Source organism: Miscanthus floridulus, chromosome 8, assembly GCF_019320115.1.
Source record: "Miscanthus floridulus cultivar M001 chromosome 8, ASM1932011v1, whole genome shotgun sequence".
In the NCBI taxonomy this organism is placed as follows: domain Eukaryota; kingdom Viridiplantae; phylum Streptophyta; class Magnoliopsida; order Poales; family Poaceae; genus Miscanthus; species Miscanthus floridulus.
In genome coordinates, this window is record NC_089587.1 from 210503251 (window position 1) to 210522835 (window position 19585).

The window sequence follows — 19585 nt, forward strand, 5'->3', positions numbered from 1 at the left end:
CATTCAAACATGAAAATAAACATGTTGCAAAGTGCATTAGAAACATACAAAAGCCCAAAGGCAACAAAAATGAAATGTAAAGGCATTAAGCCCGAGAGCAGGAATTACAATAGCGCGAAGGTCTACCAAGCAACGTTATACAAAACTTGTGTTAAGTCGATGAGCGACGCCCTCGCCAGGCTTGCAACCTAGTAAACTCGGCACGCTCATCATCTATATCGTGCAACACGAAGTCAAACATATCACGGACCAAACATCGGGGGAAAGCATCATGCCAGTATTCCCACAACTCTCCACTAACATAAACACCATCTTGCATCATAGTTAAAGGAACAACGTCTCGTGCAGGCCCCTGAGAGGCAACCTGCGCAGGACAAATGTACATTAAATTTACAAAGTTCTAAAAGTATGCAATGCAACACGCCCGACCTACACCATCAACTAAGCCTGAAACAATATCTAAGAACCTAGAAACTACACCTCCGGAGCTGTGGGTGTAGAGGCACTTTTTCTAGGCTTCTAGGAGTCAGAGGCAGTAGCAGAAGACTTCTTGCCCGCCGTCTCGCCAGTCTTCGACGTCTGTGCCTCCGCAGCAGCATGTTGAGCCCCAGCCTTCTGCAAATCCTATAGAAGCAAAAACATAAATAATAAGCATTTAAAAAATGCGAAGGCCCTAAAGGAAAACAAGGCAGAAGGAAACTAACTGTAGCACGGCAAGCCTCCGCAAGTGAGCGGGCGTCGGCGCGACCAAACTTGAACCAAAAATACTTCATAAAATTCCTAATTGACTTGGTAACCTCCTCCGAAGGCTCACCAAGCTCCGAAGGTGCTTCGAACTCGCTTTACCCTTTTAGCCCAATAGCATGTGCACAACCGAGCTTTCCAAGGGTCTTGTAGAGGTTTGTGGCATAGGAAAGCACACCAAAGTCCATAGCATCTCTGACAAACTCAGGTAGCTTAGAAAGGTTATCCTTGAACCAGGTAAAAATGCCATAGGCGGAGGCATCGACTGGCAAAGGTGAAGTTGCACCACCAAAACCAGCCAGAGCCGTCCGATACAGCTCAGCAGCCGAAACACCAGCAATCCACGCCTCTTCTAATCGCTTGTTTAGCAAATCAATTTGCGCACTCAGGGCCTGGCTCGAAGACTTTTCCACATCAACTTCCTTCCGAAGGCCCTCATTCACATTGATCGCCTTCTACAATCGAGCAAGGGCCATTTCCTCGGTGGCCTTCGAGCTAGCAACATCCTTCTCTAGGGCCCCCACTTGGATCTTCAAATCCTCAATAGTTTGGTGGGCAACACGAAGGTCGGCCACTTCTATAGCAAGCTGTTTCTTCTCCTCCTCAACCCTATCCAGCTCTTTTTGAAGGACCTCAAAAGCCTCATCTCGCTTGATAACTTCTTCGGATGCACTCTCCTCAAGGATCTAACGTCAGCAAAAATAGAGAGGACAATTAAGTTTGAAGAGGCGAGAATACAAAGCCTACGCACTCACCACACAGTTATGCTCGAGATTGTAATGCAGCAACTTGTAAAAGTCCACCTTCTTAAAATGATGGCGGGCATGATCTAACAAGAAAACAAAATAAAAGAAAAAGTAAGGCAAAACAAACAGACAAAAAAATAATTAAAATGCAACCTCCTATCTCGTTGTATAGAACATGCAGGGTTTCTGCCCACCCACTTAATGTGTCAGAAGAGCCTTCGCCTAAAGCAAAAACAAACAATAAAAATTAAGCAACGGCAAGTTCAAAGGAAAACGCAAGAGCTAAGCGAAACAAACCTCCATCGCTAGGGGCACGCTCCGAAGGACCAGCTCCAAGCTATAGTGGGGCCTTCAAAGGAGCATGCAACCCAACTCGGGCAAGATCCAAGTTAGCAGGGGCAGGTTTTTCCCCAGGAATTGGTGTCCCCATTGCCTTGGTCAAACCAGCTAAGAAACGAAAGAACATATTAGAGGGGGAACAAAACAAGTAAAACAAAGAAAGCACTTGAGATAGATTTACCTAGATGCAAGGTTTCATCAATAAAACCCAACACTCCAGTATCCATAGACGGCGTGAGGTCGGCACAACCTCTGAACCTTTGTAACATCCCAGATGTTAAAAAACAATTAAAACTTTTATCATGAGCATCATCAAGTATAATCACCAAGTGTCATGTCAGTTATGCAATTTATGTTTCAATAATAGCATGTCTATGTTGCATTGTAGTGTTTCATATGTTGTTTAATATGTTTCATTAATGCAACTCATGTTTCAAGTATAGCATTCATGTGTTGCATATGTGATGTTTCGTATGTTGCATCTATGGTTTTTCTTATGTTGCATGAAATGTTAACAACATTAGTGTTTAAGGTTCTTTATGATTTTATATATGAGAATTTGTTAAAATATACTTTGTAGTATGAAGTGTGCTTTGAAATATAGAAAAAAGGTTGATTGAAATTTCAAGAAAAACATGTTCAAATTTGAGCTCCAAAGTTGAATCAAGCACTGCTTTTACACACAGCCTTTTTCACTAAGTCCATGAAAACAGTGTTAACCTTCAATTTTTGGAGGATTATTGAATCAATTTTTATAAATAAAAGTGGTGTAACTTTTGTTCTATTGATTGGAGTGATGCTTGAGCTTTAATAATGTGTATTTGGTTGTAATGTATGATCAATGTTTAGCTTTCAATTAATAGCCCAAAGTTGCTAAGCCAAAAAACTGATTTCAAAACCTCAAACTAAAACCCTAGGTTCAGTTTCACTGAACCCTTGTTGGACATTCAAAATCTCAAAATCCAGTGAGTGTTTGGTGTTGATCCATAAATCAAAGTTGGAGATTTCTTGTAGATCAACAACTTTGGTTAAAGGTGATCATCCCATTTTGGTGCAAAATCAAGTGAGAAAGGGGGCAGAAGAAGAAGGTTTCAGTCGGCTACAGTAATCTCGACAGCAGTCTGCTTCACCTGCTCACCATCGGTGGCTGCCCACCGCCTTCGCGTTGCTTCTCCACGCACTGGCACATAGCTATTTTCGTGGCACAGCGTAAGCAGCTGCTGGATCATCTAGACGACTCATCCTTGCCTTTAAGCGCCCAAGCCGCCAGCCATCTCCCTCTTTCTTCTTCCCCTACTCACCGCCGAGCTCCTCAGTTCCCCAATCAATTTGTTGCCACCAGTTCACCAGCACCTAATTCCTCGCGCTCATGACTCCGTCTAGTCCTTGCACTCCTCTCCGAACCGCTATAGCCATCGCTTGCCATCGGAGTAACCCGCGCGCGCCATACCTGTCACGGTGGTCTGCCATGGCTGCCATGGACCAATCCACCATGGCTAGCCCTCTCTAATGCGTCCCTTGCTCCCTCGTTTGCTGTTTTAGGTTGCTTATGACCTTGTGATGCTCATATGCCTATCTATTTTAACAGAGGCCCGTCGGAGCCGCCGGAATGGCTACCTCACCGCCGGATTATGCCGCCACCCGCGCCATCAACGACGGCTGCCACATCTGTGCCACCTTTGCTTCTACCTATAGGCCGATAGGGTCATGGTAAGCGCCACTATGCTCTCCCAAAACCTAGTCGGGCTGGACTCACGCCAGAGCGCAGTGCCCGCAGCCGCACCGCTACGCCTTGAACCACCATGGTCGCCATGGCCAATGTTGAGGTCGTCATGGAACCCTAGCTAGCTGGTTGGTAGCCTAGATTGGTTCGCCTGGTTGTGGGGATCATGTAGGTGCTATCCCTGTTGCCGATCGACTCACCGCCGATGAGCTGCGCCACTGACCCACCGACGTGCTCATGGTCAAGGCGGGCTGGGTCGGGTTTGACCACTGGCCCCGCGTGTCAGTGACCTAAAAGTGCATCTAGCCCTTTAGTGGGTTTTGGTGGATTGAATGACAGCATAATTAAAGGTCTAACAAGTTTTCTAAGTGTTGAACAGGAAATTGAGTCTATTGCATATACTTATGGATTATGGAATGAGAAGTGACTAAAGGTTCAACAAGAAGGCAAACTTGATGATATTCCACATAATGTTTAAATCAAGGCCAAAGTTGTGTATTGTTGTGTTAGAAGATCATGGAAACAATCTAGTTCAAGAAAAGGACAACAATGCAAATGGAGTTGATAAAATGGCTTCTATGTTGTGGGATATCATAGTATCATGAGAAAGCAAGCATATTTAGCAAATAGCAAAAGAGACATGAGTTGATGATTTTGGATTGGTCTCAATAATGGCTTGCTTGACATGAATAAAAAGAGTTTGATAGTAGATTAGCTTTGATCAAGGATTAAAGAATGAGTCAAGAATGCATAAGTGAAGAAATACCAAGCAAAGGTTAAATGACAAAGGACACAATTCATATTGGATATAAGTCAGTCTCTACATTGGTTTGCTTGTATATATAAAGATTTAGAAAATCACTTTGCATTGATTTGATCAAGCTAGAAGTATGAAGATATATATTGAAAAGAGTGTTAGGAATGTCAAGCCAAAATTAAGAGGGTATGAGGAACCATGAATTGGCTTGACCATATTAATGTTTATTTATATATGTGTCAATGTGAATCAAACTAAAGCTTGATTGATCTCAACATTCATATCTAGAAGATATTCAAGCAAGGATCGCAATATTGAAGAAATAGTTTTTCGTTGGATGCTTAGTATGATGTGACTTGATTATGGCTTGATAAGGTGAAGATAGCAAGAAAAGGGCTTTGAGGGACTAAGCGGAGGTGAAGGGTAAGCGATGGCTTGGGGACCGAGGTACCATAGCTAAGGTGAAGAAGAGAGTACTTGCATTGAGTCGAGGAACTAATGAAGCTATGAGGAGTCATATTATGTTGAGGATCAAATCATTAGTGGAAGTGACTTGAGGCCATGTATTGAACTCACATGTGTTGAAATGGTTCAAGTCACATGCTCAAGGTATGTTTGCTCGAAGAGATGAGACAAAGATGATTGCAACCCTTTATAAAGTGATATTGAGAAGAAATGGCATATGAAGACATTAAAGACTCAAGTGGTTGAAATGATTATATTCTCTTGATCTTGAGTATAGGTATGTCATACTATCAAGGGGGGTGCAACATGAATTATAGACAACTCTCAAGTGCTCAAACTAACCAAACCCAAGTGCTAACATGAGAGAAACACAATGACACAATACTTGCACTTGTTGGTTTTGGGGCTTGTTATTTGTTGGATTGGAAAGCCCTCGAAACAAGCTTTTCAGAAAGTCCAAGATCACTGAAAATGGAGTTCGGAGTAAAAAGTTATGGCGTTTTCCGTATGGTGATCTGTGCTGTCATGAAGACCCATGGAGGTTCCATCCATTTATGCGGAGGCTCCAAGACGCGGAGGCTCCGCTGGGGTGAGTATATTACCCATCCCACATCTCCTAGCCATGCTGCTAGATCCCTAAACATTCTAAACTCATTCCAAGCCTTGTGTAAGCTCTCCCAACCTCTCTCTTTGTGAGAGTGAAGTGCTTAGTGATTGCTTAAGTGTTGGGAGTGAGAGATTAAGAGTTTGAGAGCAAACCAAACCTTGAGCACTTGTCGGGCTATGTCAAGCATTCATTGTGCATTTGTTACTCTTGGAGGTGAAGCCTCCTAGATGGCTAGGCGTCGCCCGATGAGCTCTCGTGCTGGTGGTGAGACGCGGGAAAGTTTGTATTACTCGGAGATCTTAGTGGAACCCTCAAGCTCAACCTCAGTGTTGGACTTGAGAAGAGGATAGGGTTGGAAGAGACCCAAAGCCTTTGTGGCTTCCTCAACAACGTGGACATGGGCAAGCCTTGGTGGCAAGCTGAACCATGGGATAAATCGTGTCTTGTCCCTTATGTTTTGAATTGCATTATTTGTGTTCTACTTGATGTACTTGGTTGTGTGTTTGTGAGTGCAGGGACTTTGTGGACTTGCCACTAACATCTCCAAGCACATCATCAAGAAGTTTGGTTTGAGTTTGATGTCTAGGCGTAGCAGCTGCTTCGTACTCTGTGTTGCCCGAAGGCTCCGCGACATCTCCCGAAGGTTCCGCGTAGTTTCCCAGAGGTTCCGCGGTCTGCTAATCCGCTGTAAGTTTTATTTGTTGATAATTTTTAGAAACGCCTATTCACCCCCCTCTAGGCGACATCAAGGTCCTTTCATGACCGTGGGTCGCTAGTAGTGGGTGAGAAAAGTTTAAAACGACTTATTCTTTTTTAGAAATGGATTAAAAGTATAGTTTCTTATTTAATTCATAACTAATTATTTGTGCATGTTAAAATTATGAAATTTATTTTGTAAGCTTGTTATGATATGCTCTATCAGGGAAAAATATGAGTTAGGCATAATCAATACTTTTGCCATGCTTAAAAATTACCTCTTTTAATTGTAAAGTGGACCTTGCATGATTTTTATAGATGAAAATAATAATCCTTTAATCATGAAACTTTTTGTGTATGCTTTACATGCTTATATCTGCCTCCACAAAAAGTTTGATACTATTTTGATAATTCTAAATTGGTTAATTAATTTAAGTGTGTTTAAACACCTTTTATGGATTAATAAACATACGAAAATGATTTCTATAAATCCCTAAATGACTTTGATGTGATTTTGGGATTGATTGTGGACCTTGGAACACCAAACCTCTGCTATTGCTTGACAACTTAATTGTTTTCTTGATGTGCCCATAATCAACTTTTGATTACTAATTAACATGGCTTAATTAAATGTTTAATTAGTCAATGCATGTGATTAGGTCATATAATGATCCTTGTTGCCCTCATGGTTGAACTTGGTGTAATGTTAGTTAAATAAACTTGCCATGCTTGATTAGTATAATAAGTGTTACTTTCATGATTTGATTGTAATCCACTTGTTTGTTTGATAATAATTAAAATGCCTTAATTGAATGTTTAGTTTTATGAGTTCCTTATAATGATCATGAGTTAAGAAATATGTTAATCTTTTGCTGATCCATGTTAAGTTATGCCTTTCATGATAAACAACTAATTAACTTGATAGTTAATTAACTACAATGCTTTTATAATAAACAAACCCTAGTTCTTTGGTGAAGGAAAGTTGTACTCAACTTTCTCAACTTTGTTAGACTTCTGTTAATGCACTTGTGTGTCTCTCATCATGCATCATGGCATGTAGTCCATCATGTTAAGCGAAGCATCATTTATTATGTGCAGTGTACGAGAGGACTTGTGTTGATGAAGTTTCGGAGAAGGTTCATCCACCGTGGTTTTGGTGCCAAATTAACCTCTGGATCTTTCTCTAAAAACTAACCTTCTCTGCAACACAGGCAAGCCCCAGAGCATAAACCCTTCTCTAGTATTTACAAATCTTTATTACACTTTAGGTCTTGTAAGATGTGCATTAAGTAATTAGGAGTTGGTCGAATACAGTTGCTGCATGATTACCTTGATATTCAGGTATCCTTAGTCGTACCCTGCTAGTATGTGTAGGTCGTTCCCCTGATGCTTAGTAATGCTTAGACTTTGATAGAGGGCGAATGATGGTTTCATCATTTGCAAGAAACATGTTTACCTTGCTCTTCTCGGCTCTACTTATGAGTCGTGGTAATACCATGATAAGGTTAGTATTAAATTAAGACCGAATGGGACACATGTTATGTCTCTGGTGGTTAAGCCAATAGGGTTGTCTGGTCATGCTTGTCTCATCTGTGTCGATTGAGGACCATTCGTTGTAGGCCACCGTATGGTCGAGACCTTGCAGTACTAGCCACATACTTCGGTAAGCCTGATATCTCGGCTATTCCATTATATGAAAAGACAACTGCGCCCTAGGCATGGGAGATGGTGAGAGTAGCATGTACACATCCTGTGAATCTGTCACGGACAAACGACGCAGGGAGGTGGAGTACTGTGCTCTCGGGTAGCGCAGACCAGTTCACATTTTGGAGGATCCGAGTGAAGGTTGATATATGTAGATCTCGGACCTGCATATGTCGTGTGGTAAGGAAACCCTAGGTAGGCCTAATCGATTCAAATCATCTTGCTCCTCAATTATGGAGACTCGACCCTCTAACCATACATAGTAGTTAATCAATGGAAACATAGTTACTTATAGTTATGAATATGAGAAGAGATGAGATGCTTAATGAAGTGATTGATTTAGATCAGGTGCAAACTGGATACTACTGATAACTTAACGCGAAGCTAAAACATTGAAAGTAAGAATCCACTTATAGTAAGCTTTTCTATAAAAGTTACTCTTGCTTCAAACTTACCTTTAAACCTACTTACCTTGGAGTCTTTTCTTTTAGTCGAGTAAGACTTGCTGAGTACCCTGAAGTACTTAGGATTTGTTAACCCCTATTGCAGGATCTGACTTGTGCTGATAATCGAGGTCATGTCTGTAAGTGCATCTAGCCCTTTAGTGGGTTTTGGTGAATTGAATAACAACACCATTAAAGGTCTAACAAGTTTGCTAAGTGTTGAACAGGAAATTGAGTTTATTGCATACACTTGTGGACTGTGGAATGAGAAGTGTATATAGGTTCAACAAGAAGGCAAACTTGATGATATTCCATATAATGTACAAATCAAGGCCAAATTGTGTATTGTTGTGTTGAAAGATCACAAAAACAATATAGTTCAAGAGAAAGACAACAATACAAATGGAGTTGATGAAATGGCTTCTATATTGAGGAATATCATAGTATCATGAGAAAGCAAGCATATTTGGCAAATGTTAAAAGAGACATGAGTTGATGAGTTTGGATTGGTCTCAATAATGGCTTGCTTTGCATGAACAAGAAGAGTTTGATAGTGGATTAGCTCTAATCAAGGATTGAAGAATGAGTCAAGAATGCATAAGTGAAGAAATACCAAACAAAGGTTTAAATGACAAAATACACAACTCATATTGGATATAAGTTGGTCTCTATGTTGGATTGCTTGTATGGATAAAGATTTGGAAAATCACTTTGCATTGCTTTAATCAAGCTAGAAGTATGAAGATGGATATCGAAGTGAGTATTAGGAGTGTCAATCCAAAATAAAGAGGATATAAGGAATCATGAATTGGTTTGACCATATTGATGTTGATTCATGTCTTTTTGTGAATCAAACTAAAGCTTAATTGATCTCAACATTCATATCTAGAAGATATTAAAGAAAGGATCATACTATTGAAGAAATGGTTTTTCAATGGATACTTAATATGATGTGACTTGAGTATGGCTTGATAAGGTGAAGATAGTAAGGAAAGGAAGCGAAGGTGAAGGGCAAGCGATGGCTTGAGAACCAAGGTACCATGGCTAAGGTGAAGAAGAGAGTACTTGCATTGAGTCGAGGAACTAATCAAGCTATGAGGAGTCATATTGTGTTGAGGATCAAATCATTAGTGAAAGTGACTTGAAGCCATTGAGGTGAACTCATATGTATGTAAATGGTTTAAGTCACATGCTCAAGGTGTGTTTTCTCGATTAGATGAGATAAAGATGATTGCAACCCCTTATGAAGTGATATTGAGAAGAAATGGCATATGAAGACACTGAAGACTCAAATGGTTAAAATGGTTCAGTCATATGCTTAAGGTATAATGGGAATGATGACAATACATTCGATGGTGGAGTCCCCACTTATAAAAGGGATGCAGTGACCAACTCAAAGGTGTTTAGATTCTTTGATATTTTGAATTTGAGTATAGGAAAAGCCGTACTATAAAGGGAGACACAATGCTTAAGCTAAATGTGCTACCAAGTGCTCAAACTTACACATATATCCTCAGTTACTCAGCCAAGATAGCCAACACTTCACTCTTACCCTTGCTGTCTTGCCTGGTGCGGCACTACCATGCCTAAAGAGAGGCACTGCCGCAGTGCGGTGCTGCTGCACTAAAGCCATGGCGCTGCTGCAACTTAATTGACCATTGGGAGCAGGGGGTATTTATACCTTCTCTTCTCTCCCACAATGGTCACCTATTTTTTAGCATGACCATTCCCTTCCTAGGTGTGACCAGAGCAGCTCTCTCTCTCCCTCCCTCACCATTGGAGCTCCTCAAGTTTCTTCCTTTGATTCCCTTCCAAATCCAAGAGAGTTTGAGCCTCCAAACTGTATTAGAGACAGCCCAACTGCTCTTCATCTCCTAGAGCACTTGGTTCACATTTTGGTCGGCGGTTGTGTTTATTACTCTTGGAGCTTTGCTCCTAGCCGGCTAGAGCGTCGCCCGTAGAGCTTGCCAACTTGTGTGGGAGCCCCGGGGGGTTTTTAATCACCCCAAAGAGCTAGTGAAATCACCTCTCATCTCAAGAGTTCATTCTCTTAACTTGAGAATGAGGAAAGGGTTGAAAGAGACCCAAAGCCTTTGTGGCAACCTCAACAACATGGACATAGGCAAGCCTTAGTGGCGAGCTAAACCATGGTATAAATCGGTGTCTCACTTGTGTTCTTGTGATTTGCATTGCTGTACTTATATTTGTGGTAATTCTAGGGTTTGGTCCCGGTCTACTTGCTCGTGCAGTTCCGCCAACATCCAGGTGGTGGAATAGGCTCTACACTACCCCAGGAATATTAGTAATTTGCTCAATCTACTTTTCCTTTGGTAGTTTTTGAATTGTAGTTCGAGCTTGTGAAAGGTCCTAATATGGCTAGAGGGGGGGGGGGGGGTGAATAGCCTATTTAAAAATCTACAAATCAACTAGAGCAATTTGATTAGTATGACAAATAGCGTAATGCAAACTTGCTCTAGCTCTACAAGGGTTGCAAGCCACCTATCCAACAATTCTAGTTGCAATGATTACTTAGGCACACAAACTTGCTATGTAATTACTCACTAAGAGCTCTCAACCTTGCTACTCTAAAGAGCTCAACTAGATGAATATAAATAATAAAGCAAGCTCTCAATTCTAATTACACTAAAGAGCTTGTGTCAACTAGTTTGTAAGAATGCAAATAAGTGAGTAAGGTGATTATACCGACGTGTAGGGGATGAACCAATCACAAGATGAATATATAGCCAATCACCGGGAGAATGCCAAAGACAAGAGACAATCGATTTTCTCCCGAGGTTCACGTGTTTGCCAACACGCTACGTCCCCGTTGTGTCGACCAACACTTGGTGGTTCGGCGGCTAAGAGGTGTTTCACAAACCTCGTCCACACGATTGGACACCGCAAGAACCTACCCACAAGTGAGGTAACTCAATGACACGAGCAATTTACTAGAGTTACCTTTCGGCGCTCCGCCGGGGAAGGTACAACTCCCCTCACATTCACCGGAGAGGGCCACGAACAATCACCAACTTGTGCCGATCCTCCACCGCTGCTCCAACCGTCTAGGTGGTGGCAACCACCAAGAGAAACAAGCGAAATCCGCAGCGCAACACGAATACCAAGTGCCTCTAGATGCAATCACTCAAGCAATGCACTTGGATTCTCTCCCAATCTCACAATGATGATGGATCAATGATGGAGATGAGTGGGAGGGCTTTGGCTAAGCTCACAAGGTTGCTATGTCAATGAAAATGTGCAAGAGTTACCCCTTGAGCCGGCCATGGGGCTATAAATAGAGCCCCCATCAAATAGAGCCGTTGTACCCCTTCACTGGGCAAAACACGCTCTGACCGGACGCTCCGGTCATACCGACCGGACGCTGGCCCTCAGCGTCCGGTCGCCCGATGACGCCACGCGTCACCAGCTTCAAACGCTGTTCGTCAGATTTCAACGGCTACGAAGCTGACCCAAACCCAACCCTGCAAACACCTTGCGCACATGTGTTACCCTTTTTTCACAAATATTTTCAAGGGTGTTAGCACTCTACTAGATCCTAAATGCATATGCAATGAGTTAGAGCATCTAGTGGCACTTTGATAACCGCATTCCGATACGAGTTTCACTCCTCTTAATAGTACGGCTATCTATCCTAAATGTGATCACACTCACTAAGTGTCTTGATCACTAAAACAAAATGGCTCCTACATTTTATACCTTTGCCTTGAGCCTTTTGTTTTTCTCTTTCTTCTTTTCCAAGTTCAAGTATTTGATCATCACTATGCTATCACCATTGTCATGATCTTCGTCATTGCTTCATCACTTGGAGTAGTGCTACCTATCTCATAATCATCTTGATAAACTAGGTTAGCACTTAGGGTTTCATCAATTAACCAAAACCAAACTAGAGCTTTCAGCTTGTCTGTAGGCACGGCAGTGCCGCACTTTTGTGAGGCAGTGCCATAGTGCGGCAGTGCTGCACCTTGGGAGCAGCAGTGCCGTACCTAGAATTTAACTTCCGCTGTGAGTTTGTTTTAAACAGGCGTATTCACCCCCCTCTTGGCGACATCAAGGTCCTTTCAATGTCGGTGGGCTCAACATGATCTGGCTATCTCTTCTACCTTAGGTTCTTCACCTAAGTGGTTGCTGTAGCTTTACTCAGCCTTTTAATCTCAAGTTAAGTTTTTACCTGAAACATGTTTTGTAAACTAATATTATAAATCTTTCGCACTCCGATGTAAGTTATTTTTATACCAACTGTTATAATGTTGTGGTAACTCCATGTTGATCCTATATGAGTTGTAAAATGTGGATGATTCGGGGTTCCCTAAGGACACCCGACAGACTACCAGGATTATCTGGCTCTCATGTTCAGCAGTCAGAGGTCTTTAGGATAATGACAGGTGCATGTGGGCCATATAATTTGGGTGGTTCTACCATAACCATGGGGCAGAACTAAAGACGGTCGCTCATCAGACTTGGCCACCGACTCCTCCAAATGTTGGGCCTTCGCAGAGCGGCCAACTTTGACAGAAGCGGTTTCCAAACTGGTGGAAGCAGAGGCAGAGCCTGCACCCGCTGCGTTACCCTCAGACTCAGACGAGTCATCACCAAGGATATAGGGCAACGGCTCCACACTGGAGGCTCCCGCCCCAAGAACAATAGCCATCGCCTCAATGGATGAAGCCATTAGGTCTTTGTCCATGCGAGTAACAGAAGCCTCTGACTGACCAGCATCAACAATTGGACGCGCAACTTTTGACTCATTATGGGTACTCTCCACCACCTCTTTAGTGGCATCCTCGGTGTTCTTCGCAATCTTTCTCTTCTTTACAATAGCCCTCGGAGTGTCAGTCTCCTTCCTTTTCTTAGACTTGGCCTGAGCCATAGCAACAGGAACCTTAGTGGACTTAGAGGCCTTCACCGCCTTATCCTCGATCGACTTCAAAACCTTATCTGGAATCTTCCGATCCCCATACGTAACCTTCATTTTCTTGAAAACATGGTTTAACCGGGGCATAGTCCCACCAATGACACGTCGGGACAAGTACTCCTAGTCGGAGATCTCCCCAATAATCATAGAGGTAGACTTCTCCATGGTACTCACAAGCTCTTCATCTGTTTCGTCTTCGGCATGCTTGAGGTTGAAGCAGGGAACAAACTTGCCCTCTTCGCTACCGAAGACTAGAAGTTTCATCTTTACCAGCTTCATCTCAGGCCTAAACTTCCCCAGGGGCCAAAAGTTGGAGGCCACCATTTCCTCCATAAGGTCACGACCTCTAGAAAAACGACAGGCCTTGGCAAAGGCAGCATCGCAGGCCGCTCGATCAACGCCAAATGGATACTTCTTAACCTTTGGCTCTATCTTGGGCTTGACACCAGGGGTCTTTACATAAAACCAGTAACGCGTCCAATCCTTCTCCCACTTGTTTTTTGGGGCAAAGGATATCTCTAAGCCACCATCTTTTTGCCCCCTCTTCGCCATAAAGGCGCAACTAGCAAATTGATACTCAACCTCTTCACCATTGACCTTCCCCTTCTTCGGCTGGCGTTGGGGCTCATAGTAAGCGCAGAACGTATCCAAATCGGGTGGAGCACCATACGTCTCACAAGCACAGTAGAACTTGCTCAGGGTCAGAATCTCATTGCGGATAAGGTGGTGTAGTTGTACCTTGAAGGTCTCCAGGACCAAGCGACGGAAGTACATGGGCAGAATGTGGAGATCGCTGGTGAAGAAATCCTTAAAGACGACAGCTTCATCAGCCTTCGGCTGAGGGACAGTCTCAACACACGAAGGATGGCCCTTCCCTTCCGGGAAACAGCCCTCGCCCTCTAGAGCCCTGATCGCCTCTTCCATCATGAGCGAAGGCCCAAAATCCCAAGACTTTGGCATTGATTTCTTTGCCTTTTTAGCTAGGGAAGCAGGGATTAGGTCGCCGACAGAAGCTTCAATGTTCTCCAAATCCTCCAAATCCTCCGCAGATACAGACATACACTCTTCGTACCTCCTCGACCAACCCACATATCTCACGCTAAGCAAGCGGGAATAAAGACTACTAAAGCTCAGCCAGCGAAGATCAGAACTCGTAGGCGAAGCCACTTCCAAAGGCAGCATAGAAATAAAAGGGAGCAACAGTGCAGGGAAACCTAAAGCATAACAGCAAGGAGGCAGAGCAGCGCAAGAGAGCGATAGACAATTGGAAAGCTACAGGAAAGAAAGTGATGGCTCAGGCAGCATGGGGGGGGTCTCCCCACCAACTCCCCCCTATATAGGCCGCAGCCAACGCCTCAAATTGCAGACGCCAACGGTCATGACTGTTCACGAACGCATCGGTTCCGAAGCCATTGCAAAAATCAGAAACCAACACATCACACACCCAATGGCCCGATCCGGGTGATCCAGGGGGGAAACGAGAGGAGCCTCTGCCACTCGGAACCAGCACCAGACTTGAGGCTCACGGCCTGCTCACATCGGACCGCACCCTCAAGGGGAAAACTGTTGGGGCGCAGATACGCGAGTAGCGGAGGCTAAAGAGAGTGTGAACTAACGATAACAGAATTGTTGGATAATGTCATGCATGGACAACCGGCAGGACCTTCGCCCTGCATCTTGGGTAGGCGAAGGGTCGGAGCACGAAGGCGGAGACCATCCGGCGAAGGCGGTGGCCACGGTGCCACAGGCGGAGGTTGAGCGGGCTCCTCCGTGGGGCGGAGGCTTATGGCGCGGCGGACACCCCAGGCCGGTAAAGGCCTCATTTGGGCCGATGGCTAAGGCCCAAGAAGTGAAGGTGGTTCAAAGAGGAGAAGGTCCAGATTGCCCCAGGCGGCTCGTACTGGCGGAAGAATATTCAGGGAAAGTGTTGTAGCAGTTGTAGGACAAAGATGTAAAAAGGGGGGAGTAGTGAACAACGCCCTATAAAAAGGGGGAGCTGAACCCTGTAAGAGGTGGTGGGTGAACTCATTTATGAAACCCTAATTGTGCTGGGACCCACCTTTTACTGTCTATCCGCTGAACCTCCGCCTGGGGCACCGACTGGGCGGAATCCCCCTTTCTCTACCTGCTGGAAATCCCACTTTCCAACAGTCGTCCCTTCTCATGTTCATAGTTTAGGGCTACAAAATATTCGCTGGTGCCATGTCATGGCCAAGTCTAAGCCTTTGGGCATCGTGACTCGACACAGCTGGCCGTGTGCACGGGCGTGTGACTTGCCTTCCACATTTTCAACCTCATAATAGATAGACATGATAGCTATACATTTAAGTGAGTCGATCTAAAGCCATATCCCCATCTTGGATTAATTTGATTTAATTAAAATAAGATTTAGTCAAGCGTAATTAAACCTCTTCTCTACAACTAAAAAGCAGGACGACGTCCTGCCTTGATCGTTCCGCTCCATACGCCTAACACACACTATGGTTTTGTATGGTTTTCTATCCACCATGTGATTAATGGCATCTCTGTTGCACATGCCCTCTACCTCTCTCTAATTTTCTTTAAAAAAACTAGCTTAAGTGAATCAACAAAAAAAAAAAACCAAACCCTAATCATCATGACTCGATCAACAAAACCAGAAAGTCTTCCTCACCATCAACCTGAAAAATCATGCAAAGTTTCCCTTGCCAGTAACTAAAACTTCTCGTCATCCTACTCGACCACACCGCCTCCTTTTCCAATCCAACGTTTCCCTCTTGGGACTTGGGAGAGAGGAACTCAGCGGCGAACCCTTGAGATCGACGGCTAGCAATGGCATCGGTGGGCTGCCTTCTCAACTTAATCATATCACATTCTCACCACCTCATTATCATGTTCATCGCTTGACTGCCTGTGATCCTGTTGTGCCCTGTCGTGATGGCTTGCAACGGCAAGCCAGAGCCCGTTGCATCGAATCTGTCTTCAGAAATGAAGGGCCCCCCATGAACGCCATCTTGCCCTTCCTCCTTGCAGCCAACATCTTCATCAAAGGTGAGAGAGAAACCCCCAAATGAATTGTGAGGCACCCGTACGAAACCGCTTTTTAGAGGTAGTCAAAATTGGTCTATAGAGGTGGGTTTTCCAATTATCACTACTCAAGTGCATATGCAACCATTTCTATAAATCAGTTTATAAAGGCAGTTAATGCTTCTGATTGCTTCTAGAAATCTACTGATAAAGACGACTGGTAATAACATGGCCTACTTCTAAAAAATAAATTTTCAAAATATAAAAATTGGCTGTAAAAAAATCCTGCTAGGGAGGCCGCCACATCTGAAAACTAAAAACATATTTGTGGTACCCTAAATGATTTTAAATAAAAATGGCATCAATTATAAAGTTGTAGATCTATTCGAGCTCTATAACTTTGATATGATGTTCACCTTCATCCAACTACATTTAGAAAGTTTTTTTTGTTGCACTAACACTACCTTCTTTACAAATGCTTTTTATACAAACGATTCGTAACGCCGATCGCTTCCAGAAATAACATTTCTGGATGTAGTACTAACCACCGATGAAAATAGATGAAGTTTTTAGGGACGGCTAGAAACATCGATCGCCTATATAATTGATTTTTGGATACGGATGATCTCTGAAATCATGTTTAGAAATGATTTTTAATGGACTCCTTTTTAAGTAAGAGGGACTGAGAAACGTTTGTGTAATAGTACGAGCTCTAAGGACAGCAAAGGACTCCGACAGGGAGGTGTACCCCGTGCTTAGCTAGCTCTGTGCTCGTGAATGTTCACGATGATCCTCTACCTGAGGATGTGGTTGCACGGAGGGATGCGTCTCCATCAAGGATGTCCACGCTAGCATGCATCCATTGCCTAGAGCTGGTGGTGGCGTGCTGCATCCCTCCTGCTACGGGGATTTCTGTTCGGGGTTCCTTGTCCCGTCTCTGAAGGCGGCCACAAATGCTGTTGGCCTGGCCGAATGCCCGATGAAGCACCTGCTGGTCACCAGTGGGCCGGCCGCTCAACATAACCATTCATCATCTATACTTCTTCGGTTTCCTAATCCTAAAAAAAGCAGACTAAACTTTTGGGTTAGGTTTGGTAACGCGCGTGCTCTGACGTGGTGGCCCAACGGATGGTTCGATCTGGTGCTCCAGCCTCTTCACTGGCCGTCAGACGTCAGTGGTATGCTGACAACTCGATCTCTAAACACCTGGTCAAACACTTAACTAATCTACTCTTACTTGATCTTCTCCACCGAGAAATTCCCGTGCAGGTTGACTCCACATGTCATTATGATACAAGTGTTAAATCTTAAAAGGTTTGCAAATTAAATGTCAATTATCAAAACCTCTCCCGCTAAACATGTCAAGTCAAGTGAAGATGATTACCTAAAGGGAGGATATGGCGATAAGGTCCAATGGAGACTTGACAAAAAAAACTGTGATTCTATTTATATATTCATCTCTTCCTATCTTTTCAGTGAACCACACAATAAACTAATATATTCTTACTCCATCTTCTCTCCTAAGAAGTCCCCGCTACTGAATCAAGTCGATTACTTGAATCTGGATGGATAAGTTCTACTATAAAGAACCTAGCCAGCTGAGCTACGCTAAGTCTATCATCCCTTCCTATCTTAATTCTTATGTAGGCATAGTTTCTTGTATCTTGTATAGCAAAGAATTTACATCTCTTTCGCAAAAAAAAAAAGAATTTTCATCTCTCTATTATTTAGTTCCAATATGGCATCACCATTTTGTTAGATCTTGGCGTAGAGCTCGGAAATATCTATGGCCCGCACCGCTCCGCTCTCTTCTTCCTCCCGCGCCCTAGCCCTGCCGACGCCGCCGCCCTTGCCCGCGCCGCCGCCGCCTCCGCGCCCGTGCCACCTCGGCCGCCTCCGCGCCCGCGCCGCCACGCCACCACGCCACCGCGCCGCGCTGCCGCTCCACCGGGCCACCGCGCCGCGCCGCCGCGCCACAGCGCCGCGCCACCACCGCCCGCCCGCGCCCGTGCCACAGCGCCGCGCCACCGCCGCGCGCCCGCGCCCGCGCCACTGCTCGATGCCGTGCCGCGCCGCCGCCCTACGCTGCCGCCCCACGCCGCGCCCGTGCCCACGCCTCGCCGCCGAGCCGGCGCCACCGCGGCTTCTTCCGCGCCCGCTCCCGTGCCCCGCGGCCCATGCCGCGCCCCTCGCCGCTTCAACCCCGCGCCGCGCCCGTCGCCGCGCAGAGGCCGCCCCTCGCCCCGCGCCACGCCCGTCGCCGCTCCGAGGCTGCACCTGCTCCCGCGTCCACGCCCGAGGCCGTGCCCGCCCCCTCCTCCCCGCCCCGTGCCGCGCCGAGGCCGCCCCCCGCCCCGCGCCATGCCCCTCGCCGCGCTGTCTCCCGTGGTTGGCCACGCCTTGCCCTCCACCGTCGGCCCTAGGCCGCGCCCGTCGAGCCGGACTCGTCGCGCGTAGCCCCGGGCATCCCGCGCTTGCAGCGCGCGCTGTCGTCTACCGCGCCACTGCCGTCGTCTATCTTCGGCCTGACCCACGCCCATCGTTCGCCGGTCCGGATGGGTAAAAATTATGAATATGCAATGTAACTACTAAGTTGGTATTTGTTATTTATTAGTTAATGTGATGACTCAGATAGTTGACTTAGTTAGTGATCTAGTGAGATATATATGTAGATAGATAGAAACATAGACATATGGGCACATAGATATAGTTAGATAGCTACTTAGATATGTAGTTACATTTTTAGTTATGTACCTATGATCTAGCTATTTAGTGAGTACATTGTAAATATATTCGTAGTTATTATCTTGATTACTTAGTTTGTAGTTAGAAAGTACTTGTTAGGTACTATCTATCGTCTAATTGGGACTAAAGAAAATGTGTTTCATTACTTGTTTGAAATAGATGGATAACCTAGTGACCATATATCATGGAGGCACAGTTGAAAGCGATCGCTATGGATATGTTGAGTTTCTTGACATGCAAAGCGTGCCTATGCTATTCAATGATAGGCCTTCATTTAGTGACATGGTTGCAAGGGCTCGGGAGGAGCTGCATTGCCTTGGAGATGATGGCATTGAAGTTGATGGTTTACTACACCTAGGTTGTCCTCCGAACATTTTCAGGCGAATGATCTCAATTGGTTGTACGGATCAGTGGGAGAACTATGTAAGATCAGCTATGAAGAGCCAGCTGCAATGTTTGGACGTGGTTGTGCGTCGGGTGTTAGTTGATCCCATCCCTCATGGGTTTACCCCAACAATGGATCATCAGGCATACATCAACCCTCCCGTTCTGGAACCTTACCTGCATGTGCAGATTACACCTATAGTTCCCGATGCTCAATCTGCCCCCAATGCAGTATTTGGAGATGGTTGTCAGACTCATTTTTCCATGGCAGATCCTCCTTATGAGATCCCTTTGAC

General features: G+C 44.8%; 1 pseudogene; it reads left to right on the forward strand.

Moving 5' to 3' along the window:
- LOC136474810 (uncharacterized) overlaps window positions 1-19585 on the forward strand; it is a 43158-nt pseudogene that overhangs the window by 9981 nt on the left and 13592 nt on the right.